The following is a 16,510-nucleotide window of genomic DNA, read 5'->3' as shown; positions in this document are numbered from 1 at the left end:
TAGTGCAACAGAACTTCCAAAGTTTGAATCTATTCATTCTGTGAGGTAAATTCTTTGATAATCATTCCTCTTCATGAAAAATGAAATAAATATTCAAAATAAACAGCAAGCAGTGCACTTTAGTACCATATCACAGTCAAAATGAGTACCGATACCAAGAGCAACAAAAGTGAGTTTGTTCTAAATTAGTTGGGCAACGCAGTCAAACAAAGACTGTATGTGGTTTGTGAAGAAGATAGAAAACTGTGTAATGGGAATCACAGACATTATTTATAAGATAAATATATCAAAATTCCAAGAAGAAGAGCAACCATGAGTGTTGCAAGCAGTACTATTGTAAGAAAACAGAGACATTGAGACTATGTGATATTCAAGAGATGCAGAGAGAAGCCCCTGAAGTCATGTCTTAATGTAATTCTACACCGATGGAAGAAGTGTACCAACATGAAGATAAGATGATAGACTGAAATAGAACTGCTAGATATTCCACATGTGGTACATCACTAAACAAACCACATAAACAAATATCCATTGCTTGGGAGCCAATCATGACAGCAAGGACCGAAAAGGATTTATCAAAGTTTATATGAATTATATTAATGCATTTTGAATGAGTATAAAATATCTCATTCGGATGCAAACATGAAAAAAACTCACAACATGCTTAATAGATAGATACAGTTATTGCCACCTCATACAGGATATGTTTTATATGGGTCCACTTTGGAATTTTGAAATTTCACAATCCCAGCATTCTAAATACCGATGCTCAAAACATTGAAATTAAGAAATGTTGAAATAACAAAAAAAAAAAATGAATATGTACTCCCCACACCCACTGCAACTTAAATATACTAACTCTGAGATTGCACTACAGTTAAGAGAATGGTAATGTTCCTGTTCCGCACTGTATAGTGATCTCCACTTACATGTTTCGAGATTTCAAAATTCCGAAGTTCTGAGCATCGGTATTTAGAATGTCAGGATGAGGATTGTGAAATTTTGAAATTCCAAAGTGGACTCGTTCTATATATATGTATACTTGTGTGGATGTGAGTGTGTGAGTGTGTGTGTCTGTGTGTGTGTGTGTGTGTGTGTGTGTGTGTGTGTGCGTGCGTGCGTGCGTGTGTGTGTGTGTGTGTGTGTGTGTGTTTTATATATATATATATATATATGTGTGTGTGTGTGTGTGTGTGTGTGCGCGCACGCATATATAAGAAAGTAATTACTAATGTCAACATACTACAATGTTAACACAAATAAAAAACACAATAAAATTTGACTCAAAAATGCCCATGGCATACTGCACAAGGTAGTGTCTATTATTTTTGTATGGCCATGACAACATATTTTGGAATATTTCATTCCAAAAGACTCATGCTCTGTTCAAAACTGTCTTTGATGAGAAACAATATCTTTATCAATGTCTCAGTATTTCAAGATGCAACACACATGATATATCTAAATAAGTCTAGTGAAGGAAAAATGCCATTATCTTGTTGGGGAACTGATATAGCAATGAGAAGTTAGTGTAGATTTTTATCCTGAAGTAGTGGAAATTACATGATTATGTTTTAAAGTGTGCAATTAAAAACAATTGCAGTTTTTCAAAATTACACTCTGAAACATTATAATTCATTGAAACTGTGTAGCAGGACAACAGGATATCAACAAAGACACTGATTGCTTCTGTACATTGAACAGATAATGCCTGTCTGGCGGGTAGCACAAGTGATTAGGGCTGTAAGCTGTTGACAATCCATTTTCTATCTCTGTTTGCCCACTGTGTTATTTCCACCTCCATTTGCCTGTTGTTTGACTCTGAGCAAGTCACTTAAACAAACAATGCTCCAGGGTTACCCCTGCAAATGGATATATGTTCGGTGGGCTTACCCAGTCAATAAATGAGTTAAAAAAGAGCCATGTAAACATGAAAAAAAATGGAGGTTGTGCCAAATATTGCTGCAACAGAATTATGAAGTGTTAACAAACTTCTTAATTGCTTCAGCTAATTTCTGCTGTGCTTTAAGTCTCATCAGTTTAGCAAACCTACTTGGCAAATGTATTTAATCTTTTGCTCATGTCACTTATGTTGGCTAAATGCTAACTTACATCTTATGAGTGAGTACACTAATATGTTGTTAATTATATATTTCTCTTGTCTTTTTTATTGCTTGTCTTTTGGCTTTTCCCGGTAAGGGGTTGCCACAGTGGAATTGCGGTCCGCTAATGATTGGCAGTAGATTTTTACGAAATGCCGAGGTGCCAACTTAATTTTAGTTTGTGGATTTCTGCTAATGCTGCCTTTAAATATATTGATTCTGCACATATTGTTGTTCCTGTGTCGCTTGATTAATAAGCATTTGATTTTTATGCTGATAACCCTGTCTATATTACGCTGACCACAGTATTATTGTTCATTGTGGAGGCTTTCATCCAGAGAATGGGCCTGACCCAGTATGGTAAATCTGCTTGGCAAGATATAAATGAATGAATGGACAAATAAATAAATAATATGACATAAGATGATATAATAGCATCGTACAATTTCGTTTTTCTTTAATCAGCACTGAGCATATTATGATTGCAAGTAAACATGCTAGGGCTGTCAAATTTGACCTACCACTGAGCTGGCAGAAATTTTCTAGTACTATAACAACCCAACAAGATAATTGGAAAGTCACTTCACAGAGTGTTTATATAGCTCTGTAGTAACATATCAGTTAGGTTACTAACTCCTTAATCTTGGATCTCATGGTTTAGTTTTGCAGTAAAGCATCTGTTATGTTGGCTCAAATTATTTCATCTTAGCTTGTACTTTTGGTGTACAGCCTCTAAAGTCCCTATAAATACATAGATATAAGACCACCCCTGTGTAGAACTTTGGGTATTCATTTCTTTATATTCAATATCAAGATACTGTACACCTTTGTACCATGCAACAGTGGTTTCACTGATACTTAAAATCTTATGCAAATAAAATCTTATGCAACTGATAGCAGAGTATATGGAAACCCTCTAGTGTGTCAGCAACTGAAATGCTAAGCTAGTTCTAGTGTTTAATTGATGCCGGTATATTGTTAGAATAGAACTGCGGTGGTGGTGCTGCGGTAGCATTGTCACGTCACAGTAAGACGTTGTCCTGTTCGATTCTCAGCTAGAGCGTCTTCTGTGTGGAGACATGCATGAATGGGTGTACCTTTGTTGAAGGCTGTGCGTCAGGGCCGGCAACTCGGCACGTAAAAATCTACTGCGAATCATTAACGGTTCGGAGTTCTGCTGTGGCAACCCCTAACCAGGAAAAGCCAAAAGACACAACATATTGTTAGAATAGACCATACAGCAAAGTATTTTTAAACTACATTGTAAGGAAGTACAGTACAGCATTAAGTAAATTCTGTTAAATGCAATCATAGCTTGCATTGTGGTTGATCTTTGGGGAAAAAGAAATGAGGTCTACACTGCTATCATTAAATTACCACTATTATTTCTTACTATTAACCATACTAGCAAAATAAAATTGGGTGGTCAGATGAAAGTCAAAAAAGCAACAAAAGCAATACAATTCTAAATAAAAAGATTCTGGTCACCACAGCTGAAGAATACACTTTTAATAAAACAAAAGCTGCTAACATATTTAACAAACAGATAAGTGCTTTCACGGAGACAAAGTCCACTTCTTCAGACCATTAACAGAATATACAAAGTTACTTACATTTATAAACAATATAAAAAAAATAGTTCCAATAGAAACAGTGTAACAATTCTGAAGCACTACCCACTAAGGGCTCAAACAACCAATCCCAAAAATTAACCATTTAACAATACTGCCCACTGGGGATCTAAATAACTAATCCAAAAGGCACAAAACGACACACTTATTTAAACTTTTTAACAATTCATGTCAGAAAGGTACATAACCCTAAATATGCTTGAAAACTAATAAATATTAATCCAAGAAACACAAACTGCAGCACAGGTGGTAAATAACTCAATCCCCACAAAGCAGGAAAACAAGGAACTCATAAAAGGATTGAGTCACTGCGATAAGTAAAATGTACAGTCCTTTTAATAGTAAAAAATGTGAGCACTTTCGCAGTATGAGTATTGCTTTAGCAGACATAACAAAACAACTGACACCACTGTTTAAATAGTAAAGTGAAAGCATTATATCCGATAGGATGTGTACTATAAGATAAAGTGACAAGCACAAATAAAAAACTTTAAAACCAAATATATTAAAATCTCATAGTATCTGTTAATGACCATAACAAAACCTACCTATACAGGTCCCTTTGTTTCAAAAAGGGCTTTAATGAAATATTTTCATTTAAACCTTTACCCCTATCTTGTAACCATGTCATCACCCCTGTTACTATCATCACATGAGTTCAAATTTATGGTCATACAGAGAGTGCATGGTAGTAACAAGGGTGGTGACATAGAGAGTTATACAGAAACACAGGAGGTTAAATGAATGTTGAGGTTACAAGCAGAGACAGCTTTCTGTCATAATGACCACTCAGTCCATATTAACATGGAATGTAAATGGCCTTACAGGTACAGGCAAAAAGCAAATACAGTGCAGACAAATAATACATACAGATATGTATACACACACACACACACACACACACACACATATATATATATATATATATATATATCTACACCCCCATCAGAGGCAGCGATATCCTAGACCTGGTCATCACCAACATGGGTGACCAGTGTTCCACACCAGAGGTCAGCTCTTCGTTGGTCATATCCGACCACAAGCTAATCACCCTAGACATCCACATCCCGCTCCCACCCCCCATTAGGAAAACAACCGTAAAAAATTTCTCCAAAGCCAACTTCACGCTTCTTAACACAGAAGTGGCAAACTTCATGACACCCATGCAGATGGACAATAGAGGTATGACTGCTGAATCCTACACAAATGCACTTTATAAGCACTTACACGAATGCATGGATTGTGCTATCCCTAACAGAACCAAGATGCTATCCTCCAAAAAAAGGAAGCCAATCTGGTGTTCTTCTGCCATAAACAAACTCTACAACAGAAGAAAGAAACTGTTGCAAAAAAGAGTAAAATCCCACGATTGGAGGAACTCCCTGGTTAGCCTCAGTAAGAAGCTGAGATCCCTCATAAAATCCTCCAAAGTTAGTTATGAAAACAAAATTGCACTGATTCTAAAGACAACCACAAAGCATTCTATAGCTATGTCAAAAATCTCAATGGCAACACTCAGATCTGCTCTGAGTTACAGCACAATGACACTAAATATACAGAACCAACTGATATTGCCAACATCCTGGCAGATAGGTTCAGTGCTAACCCCCCTCTCACCCCCTAAAGGGCCCATCTTTAAATCAGAAGAATGCAAAGTTCCTGTAATCACGGCTGCACAGGTAAAAACTTCACTCTCCAAAGCCAAGAACACAGCATCCATGGGACCTGACAACATCCCAGGCTGCCTTCTACATGAACTACAGAATGAACTGACACCCCACCTAAGTACCATGTTTGAACATAGCCTCACCTTAGGCTTTGTGTCCATTGAATGGCACACCGCAACAGTTATCCCACTCCACAAAGGGGAGGCCACAACAGACCCCAGGAACTACCGCCCCATTAGCCTGACGAGCCTCGTCTGCAAGGCCATGGAATGTATCATCATGGAACTCATAAACAAAGACATTGGAGATCTCCAAACCCTGGACCCCACACAATTTGGGTTTGTAAAAGGCAGCTCATGTCTCCTAAACCTGACAGACTTCTTTGAAGTAGTCACCAAAGCCATAGATGAGGGTAAGGTGGTTCACACAGCCTATCTAGATCTCACCAAGGCATTCAACACCATCCCCCACTCTGGAATTATAGATAAACTCACCAAACTAGGTATAAATACCTATGTCACAAGATGGGTTGCCAACTGGCTTACCGAAAGAACCCACACTGTGAAAGTAGCAGACTCCAAATCAGACTTCAGACTAGTGACAACTGCAGTACCACAGGGTTCAGTCCTGGGTCCTCTCCTGTTTGGTATCTACTTCTCTGAAGTACAGGCTAACACAGAAGGTCTTTGGCTAACTAAATTCGCAGATGACTGCAAACTAGGAGCCATAATTGAAACTCCTAATGATGTGGACATCCTACATAAGGACCTCACTGAGACAGATGCCTGGTGTCAAAGAGATGGTCTCAAGCTCAATGCCAAAAAGTGCATTGTCATCCCCTTTGGTAAAAATTCTGTACCCATGAACTACCACATAGGCGGTAGTCTACTTAACACCGAAAGTGTGATAAGGGACCTTGGGACACAGGTGGACAGTAGTCTCTCCTTTGATAATCACATCGCCAAAGTGGTCAGGAAATCCTTCTACGTGGCACACCTCATCAGAAAAGGTTTCTCATCCAGAAAAAAAGAGGTCATTGTTCCCCTCTACTCATCACTCATTAGACCCATTATAGAGTACAATGCCCCTTTTGGTATGTACCTCACAAGACATCTACAACAACTGGAACGGCCACAAAAATACCTCACAAAGAAGATTACTGGCCTCAAACAGATGCCTTATGCAGACCGTCTCAAAAAACTCCAGCTTTACTCTGTCGCATATCGCCTACTCAGAGGTGATCTCTGCCTAACATACAAAGCTATGTCAAACCCAGACCTGTTGGACATGCTCCACTTAAAGAAATCCCAATCCCTCCGAGCTACACGCTCTAGGGACCTAAACCTTGTCACCACAATAAACAGAACATGCTGGAGGGATAGATTCCTGTCTCAGAGACTTTCCATACTCTGAAACAGACTACCTATCTATGTCAAACAGAGCTCCTCATTAGCACTCTTCAAGAAAAATCTTGATGATTGGATGGGTAATAGGAAATTCACTCCGGGGATCACTTCTGTGGTTCTGCTTGACAGGGGCACAGGAAAATAATTTTCTTGGATGGCGAAAGCCAGGGTACATTTTTGGCTAGGCTTGTATAGGCCCTAGGGCCAATAGCCTAGTACCTACCTATGAACCTATGAACCTATGTATATATATATATATATATATATATATATATATATATATATATATATATATATATATACACATAAAAATCCACTTTCAAAAAAGTGAGAGAGTAGGAATAAGACTAAAATGCAAAGAGTTTTAACTCCAGTGTTTGGAAAAATGGTAGGACATGTTTACAATGAAAAAAATGTAAAAAAAAAGGAATTATTGAGCTCTTTATGGCCAGCAGGGCAAGTCTCCCAGGCAGAGTAGATTCAGAGGAGGAAAGTCATGTCATAAAAATCGAATGGATTTTCTGACTTTTTTATGCTCAGGTAACAAGTTAGAAGAGAGGTCTTGGCTAAAAGTCTGTGTACACAACAAGATAAAATTAACAAGAAAAGCTGAGTATGCAGTGAAAAAAGAGGACTTATGAATGGTGACCTTCAGGGTTGATTTTTATAGCCCATTTCTTTTGTATCTCTATCAGTGAAAAGATCGATGAAGCAATGTTCTACAAAGAGGTAGATAAAGAAAGTTGGTAGACTGGATGAGAAGGGACTTCATTAAGCCAGAGAAGTGGAAAAGTGTATAGAAAGTTAGATTCAGTGTAAGCAAAATGCAAATTGATGTGTGGTGATAAGGAAAAAGACTACGTAACAGGAAGTCAGATAATAAAACAAACAAAAATGGAAGATTACTTCAAGGGAATTAAGAAAGTCCTAATCAGCAACATCTTTCAGTGGGAGTACTAATAAGAACACAAGGGAGCTAGTAGAGGAAACCATGACAACTTTTCACAGATTTCACAAAGTATGGGGGTCTCTGAATCCTGTCCACTACTGAATACTAAAGAAACCACCCTCCAGTGAAACATAGCATTCATTGAAATGTCGTGACCTCAGAACTGATTATATTTAGTTGCATGGTACAGGGGAGTAGCCACAAATGGGGGCCTCAAATTACATGTAATGTCAATCAGATGTTATCAGATGCAACTCAGATAGTAATGTTTGTTCTCAAGGAAAGGGGTAGTATCTTCTTGTTGGAAGAAAGCTGTTTTATAGCTCATTCTATGAGTACAGATGCCATTAGTCTAGAAGATTACAGTCCCACTTTCACAGTTTGTAAACTTAGAAATATTTGTAGTAAATTATATATAACCAGCTTGTTGACTATTTAAAAAATGTAGACTAGAATCATTTTCACAGAATATTTTAGACATTCTTATGATAATGATCATTCATACCTCTCAACCTCTTAGAGCAAGAAATGGGCAAATGTAACAGTTCACAGACAGCAACATTTGATGCATCTCTGATGGTTGTTAATGCTAGGAGCATTAATAATAAAGTGTTTTTATTAGAAAATTTGCTACGTTCCAACAAGATTGATGTTGTTATAGTTTGGGAAACATGGTTAAAGAACAATGACTGGAAACCAGTTCTGTCAGGGTATAAAGGTTTTTACTGTAACAGACATTCTAACAAAAAATCAGGTGGAGGTGTTATGATAGGCATTAAAGATAGCCATGAGACTTGTGATTATTACATGTTCAATGATAATACCAGAACTATAGACGGTATAACTGTGACAATAAAGACAACCCTGGAACATATAACAATTGTTGGAGTGTACAGACCACCAAGTCAAGTGCAGATGACCTAGAGGAATTCATACATTTCTTACATGAAACACAGGAGGGAAGAATACTATTAGCTGGGGACTTAAATTTACCAGATACAGACTGGAATAATATTGATTCAACAACAATAGTAAATAAGTTATTCCTAGAGTATATTCAGGAACAACAAATGCTTCAGATTGTAAAAAAAACTACCAGGGGATGGAATATACTAGATATTGTTTGTGTTCCTAAAGAAATTACTGTAACTTCAAGTCAAGTTTTACCACCATTGATGTGCAGTGATCATGGGGTCATAAAGGTTAATTTGTTGCTAGATAATTCTGCCAAACTGAAATCTAAGCCAATGCACAGAAGGTTAATTACAGATTATATGGAAGCAAAAAAGTTGCTATATAGAACTAAGTGGAGTGAGGTGTTCAGTGAAAAAACTGCAGATAGAATGTGGACAGTTTTGAAAGAGAAATTGTTTGAGTGCAAAAAGTCAAAAAAATGTTTAACATCAGGATCTAGGCACGTAACATCAGGGGGTATATTTCCATAAGAACAAGATACCTGATTAAGGTGAGAGACAAAAAATATAAGAAATGGAAGAGAGGTCGAACTACAACTTTGAAAACTGAAATAAACAAGCTGGACAAACAGATTAAGCATAGTGTTAGACACGATCAAGAAAATTTTGAAGAAAATGTATATAAAGATATTGAGCATAATAGGAAACCTTTTTATAGATACATAAGATGTGGAAGGAGTAAAGATACACAAATTGATAAACTGTGTGCAGATTCTAAAATTTATTCTCAGACACAACAGATTATAGATATATTTACAAAATCTTATGTAAAACAGTTTGGCTCCACAAAAGGGGTGGTAAGTTGTCCTAGTGACATCCAGGTAACCCCAGATACTGGAATCAAATTAGATTATATTGAAAAAGAACTGTGCAAACTGGATCCAAACAAAGCACAGGGAGGAGAAGGAATAAGTAACAATGATTTGAGAACACTTAAGCAAGAACTTACACTATTACCATTACATCTATTATTCACTAGGTCATATAAATATGGGGAGATTCCTCAAGACTGGAGACATACACTTATTAAACCTGTCTTTAAGGGAAAGGGGAGTAGGACAAACCCAGAATAATATAGACCCTTAAGTCTACTTTCATGTTGTGGAAAATAATGGAGAAGGTAATACTGGATAAGTTATTGTCAGAACTGGATAGGTTGGGACTTGAAACCATATATCAGCATGCATATGTTGAAAATACATCTATTACCACCTGTAACATGATGTTCTATAACAATATAATAACAGCTATGAATGAAAAATTGTGCTGTGTTGTGATTTATATAGATTTAACTTCAGCATTTGACAAGGTCATGCACAAAACACTGATCAATAAATTAGTACAACTAGGTATTGATGTACTGCTGATAAGATGGATAGCTGCATGGCTTACAAATAGGACATGACAAGTATCACACACCAACTGGACAGGTGAAATCCTTGGTTACAGTCAAGGTGTCCCACAGGGCTCTGTCCTAGGCCCTTACTTTTTTAGATTGTATCTTTCAGACCTTACTTTTTATTCTGAGGTATTCTACAGTCTATATGCTGACAACCTGAAATTGGGTAAACTGATTACAAGTGTTACAGATAAGGCATGTCTGCAAAATAATTTGACTCAATTGACCATTTGGGCACAGTAGAATAATATGTTGATAAATACATCAAAAACTAAGCATATGAGGTTTGGGAGACATAAACTGAAAGGTGAATATTTAATATAGCACACAGTGATTGAAACTGTAGACTCATTTAAGGACCTGGGTATATGGATAGATTCAGCTATGAGTTTTTCTAATCACATCAATCAATTGGCTAATGATAGTTATACAACTATAGGTTGTATAAAAAGATTTATAAAATCTAGGAAATCAAACATAATGAAGTCAGTGTTTGTTAGTTACATTAGACCCAAACTTGAGTATGGAATAACAATATGGAAACCCTTTAGGCAAACAAGCATGAATAAACTGGAAAGAGTACAGCGGAAATATACTAAGGGCATCCATGGATGTGAAAATCTAAGTTATTATGAAAGACTAAAATATCTGAACTTGTACATTGCCTCTTACAGATATTTAAGAGGAGATCTTATTCAGGTATATAAGGCATTTAGGGACAACTACCTCCGGGAATGTTTGAGGTTATCAAAAAGTACTAGATAATTGTCAGATAACCTATGTAGAAGATTCTATAGGAATGAAAAGTGTACTAATTGGTTATCTGACAGAGTAGCTGATGCTTGGAACAGACTACCAAATTACATTAATGCAAGTACTAGTTTAGATATTTTTTAAGAACAGCCTGGACATTTATTATGGGAACAAGTGTTTTGGCATACTGGCAAGCTGGAAGGGCTTTAATGCCTGTGCTTGAAACATTTGTATGTATGTATGTATGTATGTATGTATGTATATATGTATGTAAGCCATAAATAAAAGTGGGGCAAAGGCCCAAAAATAGAGACAGTTTTTAGATGTTGCTCTTACAAACTTAGAAAGTTGATAAATTAACAATTTTGCATTAGCATGAATTTTCTGAAGGGTATAAAGTTTGAAACTCAAATGTCTGTCATTATTTTCTAACTTCAGTTTCTAATGATTTGACACTAATGTGCCAGAAAAACAGAATTTTATGAACCAAAAATATGGGGCAAAAATCTGAACATTCTGCAAAAATCTGTACAGTTGAGAGGTATGTGATCATTATTTATTGTTTCTTTTAATCTATTTACTAATGGCAACAGTGAACAACTTATTTAAGTGCTTTTGCTGTATCAGTTATATTTTTATTATTACTCACTTATATAATCTTGAACCTGATGATAGTCCTTTCTTTTGTTTCATTGATATTACCTTTATAAAAGAAGATCTGATTTATACTACCAGATCCCTGGCAAGAAACACCTACACATAGTTTCTTGTTCCACAAGAATCACTCCTCTTTCCTCTCTTTTCTCCATTTATTTAATCGTACTGTGCAGTTGTTAACCCCTCATTTGTTGCAACACTTTAGGTAAAGTACCTCCTACTTTTGCATTGTGGTTATCTTATAAACAACATTCAATAATCTTGCCAATAAGATAACTGCTTTGCCTTGAATTGGTTTAAACATGTTGGCCTTCCTAACCTGTAAAACTTAATGCTGTGCTTTTTGCATCAGCTAATAAACTGACTTTCAAGCCCGGTTACTCTTTCTGGCCTGTCTTGGGGGTAATAGTTCAGATAAGTTAAATTATGTATTCGGGTCTATGTTTTGAGCCTACATTATCCTTTCCATTTCCTGCATTCTGGATACCCCATAGTTTTTGTGTAAACATAAAATGGGTTAAAATGGCACCAGATTATTGGCTACTGGTAACAGGGCAGCATTTGACTCAATATTATTATACTATGGCTTATACACACTTTATCTTTACTTACAATTTTGTTCTACATAAGCGAAAGATACATCATACAATAAATAAAATATTCAGATTTGGTCATCTCTTCTGAGGCATTAGCATCACTGTATCTCATTACAAATGACTGGATGTCTTCCAATAACAGGAAAAAGCCCACTTTCTACTGACTTTCCTAATACATGAATACATGGGTGGGGGACATTATTTGATAGGCACTGCTCACTATTAGCTAATGAATTGCATACCCTTCTGTGATCCACTGATGTTAACACTGCCAGTCTTCAGTAACTCCCTCCCCTTTTTGTTAAATGGAGGTGAAAAGTTGTCTTCTCTAGGTCCTTCACTTTGTGGCAAACCTACAAAGGTGATTGGATCAACTTGTTTGTAAACTGCTAAAAACACTTCTTTTTAAACTACTATAAAGCATTAACACAGTAAACTGTACTAAGAATAAAAGAAACTATAAAAAATAGAATAAAATAGTACCGTAAACTCTACTAAGAATAAAATACTTTGAAGTCTTTGTAGATACTGATGTTTCATTGGATACCTACTAGCTACTACTATCCACAAAGCACACATAGTTGCCCACCTGATCCTCCTTTCTGTTTGACTGTTGCAAAAAAGAAGTAATTAACCCTCTCTGTACAGCTCTTATTGGACTAATTATTGAAGAGTGCACCTTGTTCTGTAACCTAATCATGTGCCAGCACAACTAAACAAAGAACAAAGGCAGTTCATAAAGTGGCTTCACAACTTGTCTTATATAGAGAGACTACAGTAACCCTCTGTCCTCTCTGTATGATATCAACCTCTTAGAGAGACCTGCATCTGATATTCAGAGCATTATGTGACTCCTTACTACTTGAAATTGTTTGCTTAGAATGCCTATTTGGTGACCTGAATGGAAAAGAATTATCAGCCTTAGTATAAATAAATATCAGCCCTATCATGAAATGATATAACTACATTTCTAAAAAAAACTTTGATACTTAATAAAAGTCAGCAAAAAATAAAAATGACCACTTTTAGTTTAGTTTATGTCTCCCAAATCTCATATGCTTAGTTTTTGATGTATTTATCATCATACTATTCCCCTGTGCCTGTATGGTCAATTTAGTACAGAAACTAAACTAAACTAATAAACAGGTAACCAGCTCAAAAGGTAAAAATGCAAATAAATAACAAAACAAAATGAAAGTATCAAAGTGTTTGTTTTATACCTTTCTGCTCTACTGGCTCATTGTTTTGTATTTTATAGGGTCAATTTAGTCAAGTTCCTTTGCAGACATGCCCTATCTGTAACACATGGAGTCAGTTTACCCAATTTCAAGTCATCTGCATACAGACTGTAGAACACCTCAGATGAAAAAGATACATCTGAAAGGTACAATTTAAACAAGTATGGACCTAGGACAGAATACTGTGGGACACCATGACTGGAGCCAAGAATTTCACCTGTCCAAATGCTGTATGATACTTGCCACATCCTATTTGTAAGCCATGCAGCCATCCATCTTATCAAGACTATATCAAAACGAGTTGTTATAATTTATTGATCAGTATTTTCTGTATGACCCTGTCAAATGCTGAAGTTAACTCTATATAAATTACATCACAGCATAGTTTTTCATTTATAGCTATTATATTGTTACAGAACACCATGTTACAGGTAGCAATAGATTTATTTTCAACATGTGCATGCTGATATATGGCTTCATGTCCCAACGTTTCCAATTCTGACAATAACTTATCCAATATTACCCTCTCCATTATTTTTCTACAACATGAAAGTAGACTACGGGTCTGTATGACTCAGGGTTTGTCCTACTCTCCATTACCTTAAAAGACAGGTTTAATAAGTGTGTGTTTCCAATCTTGAGGAATCTCCCCATATTCATATTGCCTAGTAAATAGATATAATGATACTCAGGTCATTATTACTAATTCAGTCTCCTCCCTGTGCTTTGTTTGGGTCCAGCTGGCATAGTTCTTTTTTAAAATAATCAAATTTGATTTCAGTATCTAAGGTTACCTGGATACAGCTAAGACAAATGATCACCCCTTTATGGAGTCAAACTGTTTTATATAACATTCTGTAAATATATCTATAATCTGTTGTGCCTGAGAATAAAATTTAGAATCTACACACAGTTTATCAAATTGTAAGTCTTTACTCTTTCCACATCTTATCTGTAAAATGTTTACCTATTATGCTCAATATCTTTATATACATTTTCATTTCTAAAAGTCTTCCATAGCTATGGAACAAACTCATACTCTGAATTAAACTTGACTAATCAATTCATGCATTCAAGAAGGAAATGGATGACTAGATGGACAGACACACAAGTTCCAGCATGGATTTCTGGGCTTCAAGCTCCTTAATTTAGGCCAATAAGAATTAATCTTATTCACCAAACCTTTGAACTTATAAACAGTGCCAGTGTGGCAGGCTGATTATTCTGATGACCTGACATGCAGATATTATCTTCTTCTCTTTATTATGTATGAGTAACTCTACAATATGTCCTGCTGTGCTTATACTGACCATCTGTCTTACTTTATTATATTTTAATGACCTTAGTAATAAATCTTATCATATTTCATTTGTAACAGTTTCATATCTATTTTAATATGAATCTCACATAATTAAGAACATTTTCTGTTATTTCTACTATATACATTTGTGACTGAAAGACTGTGATTAAAGATGCACCATTGCTATTCTTATTTTTAAACTGTGATCATGCTCTGTTACTGTGAATGCTCACAGATATAAGAACATATTTTGTTTCTCCTATTCTATGTGTCAGCAAATGTAGCACTGATTATATTTGGAAACTGTGTTACTTGTGGTACTTCACTGAGTTTGGCATAGGTTGTGGCTGGAAAGGGACATTGGACCAGACCATCTTCCCAGTTAAACAAAACAAATAAATACATGCACTAATGAATAAGCATTGATTTTGGTGCATTTTATTTTATCTCACTGACATTCTTTCACTGTCTTATTTGAATGTACTTGTCTACTTCTAGGATCATGACTTGAAAATGGTCATTACATCAACTCATTTGACCACTTATCAAATAAAGAAAGAAAAAAAAAGATAGGTAAATAAATAAATAAATAAATAAATAAGACTCCCAAGTGGGAGATGAAGGGAAGATGGTTCAGACAGGATATTAGAATATTCTTTAATTTCACAGAATTGTGGAAGAATCAAACTCAGTGATGTTTGGAACAGGCATAAGGCAGTTTTAATGGGATACTGTAAAATGGTGGATATGGCTTCCTAAGGAATTGCAGTACATTCTTTATCACATATGGACTGTCTAACTACATTGATTAGGGGCATCCCTGCTATGAATATCTAGGTTTATATTTTATACTGATGTGCAAAGTAAAGTTAATGCACCCAGTTCACTTATTTTGGAGGATATAGTCCTAGTCCTAGGTGCATTGGAGGCTCTAAATTGGGCGTAGGTGCGCGCCTGTGTGTGTGTGTGTGTGTGTGTGTGTGTGTGAGTGGTACAGATGAACTACCACTGCAGGGCTAGCCATTTGGTGGTGTAACCCTTGGCTCCAAGATGATTGTCACTGTTGAAGCTCCGCCCTTGTGATTAAACCACACCAACCGTGGGTAAATCTTTAATATACCACACCACGTCCTCCGTTATTGCTTAAATAGCCCACACCCTGGCAGAACATCTACATGTTACCCATCTCCATAAGGGACAAGGGTGCTAAAACAAGAATGAATTTGTGGTTTCCCACCCAATTCATCCAGATTACATGTGAATAGAGTAAGAAAGGTACTTTGCTTTATGTGGAGAGGAAGATAATTCCAAAGAAGTGGTATTCTTTGTGATACATAGCTGTCCTTCCAAAATGTTAGATTTATGTTGCAGATAAGATTAAAATCTCTTAAGCATGCATTTAGGCCAGCATTGGACTTGTAGATGTGCAGTTGATCTGTGAAGATAGGGTTTGTTGAGGGTCTGTCTGAGAGGCAGAGATTGCTCCTGAGTAGCCTGTATGATAGAGAGAAGAGGGACAAGGGTTTGAGATGGTCAGAATACTTTTCATGATTTATCCTCTTAATTTTCTTGGTGATAAAGCTTGGTGGTCATTCAAGTAGTATTAAGTGTATGCATAGTTACATACTGAAGAAAGTATTATACTCAATGTTTGGCTTAATAAGTACCAAATGCAGTGGAATGATCACATCTCTGGACCTGGACACTATAGCCTTACTAATAAGTTGAACAATGAAAAAAGACTTTCTTACAATAGTGGATACCTGGTTATCAAAGACTGCTTGTTGTCCACATAGATTTCCAGGTCCCTAACTATTGGATCAGTTTTCAGGGGTGTG

At 36.2% G+C, this 16,510-nt stretch overlaps 1 protein-coding gene across 2 annotated transcripts in view; it reads right to left on the bottom strand.

Moving 5' to 3' along the window:
• Positions 1-16,510, bottom strand: part of PTGFR (prostaglandin F receptor) — a 400,309-nt gene that overhangs the window by 353,130 nt on the left and 30,669 nt on the right. The window lies entirely within an intron of this gene.

This window comes from Protopterus annectens, chromosome 10.part0 (assembly GCF_019279795.1).
Source record: "Protopterus annectens isolate FY-2018-M chromosome 10.part0, PAN1.0, whole genome shotgun sequence".
Lineage (NCBI taxonomy): Eukaryota > Metazoa > Chordata > Ceratodontiformes > Protopteridae > Protopterus > Protopterus annectens.
Note: the sequence above shows the minus strand (reverse complement) of the source record. Positions and strands in the feature narration are given on the sequence as shown.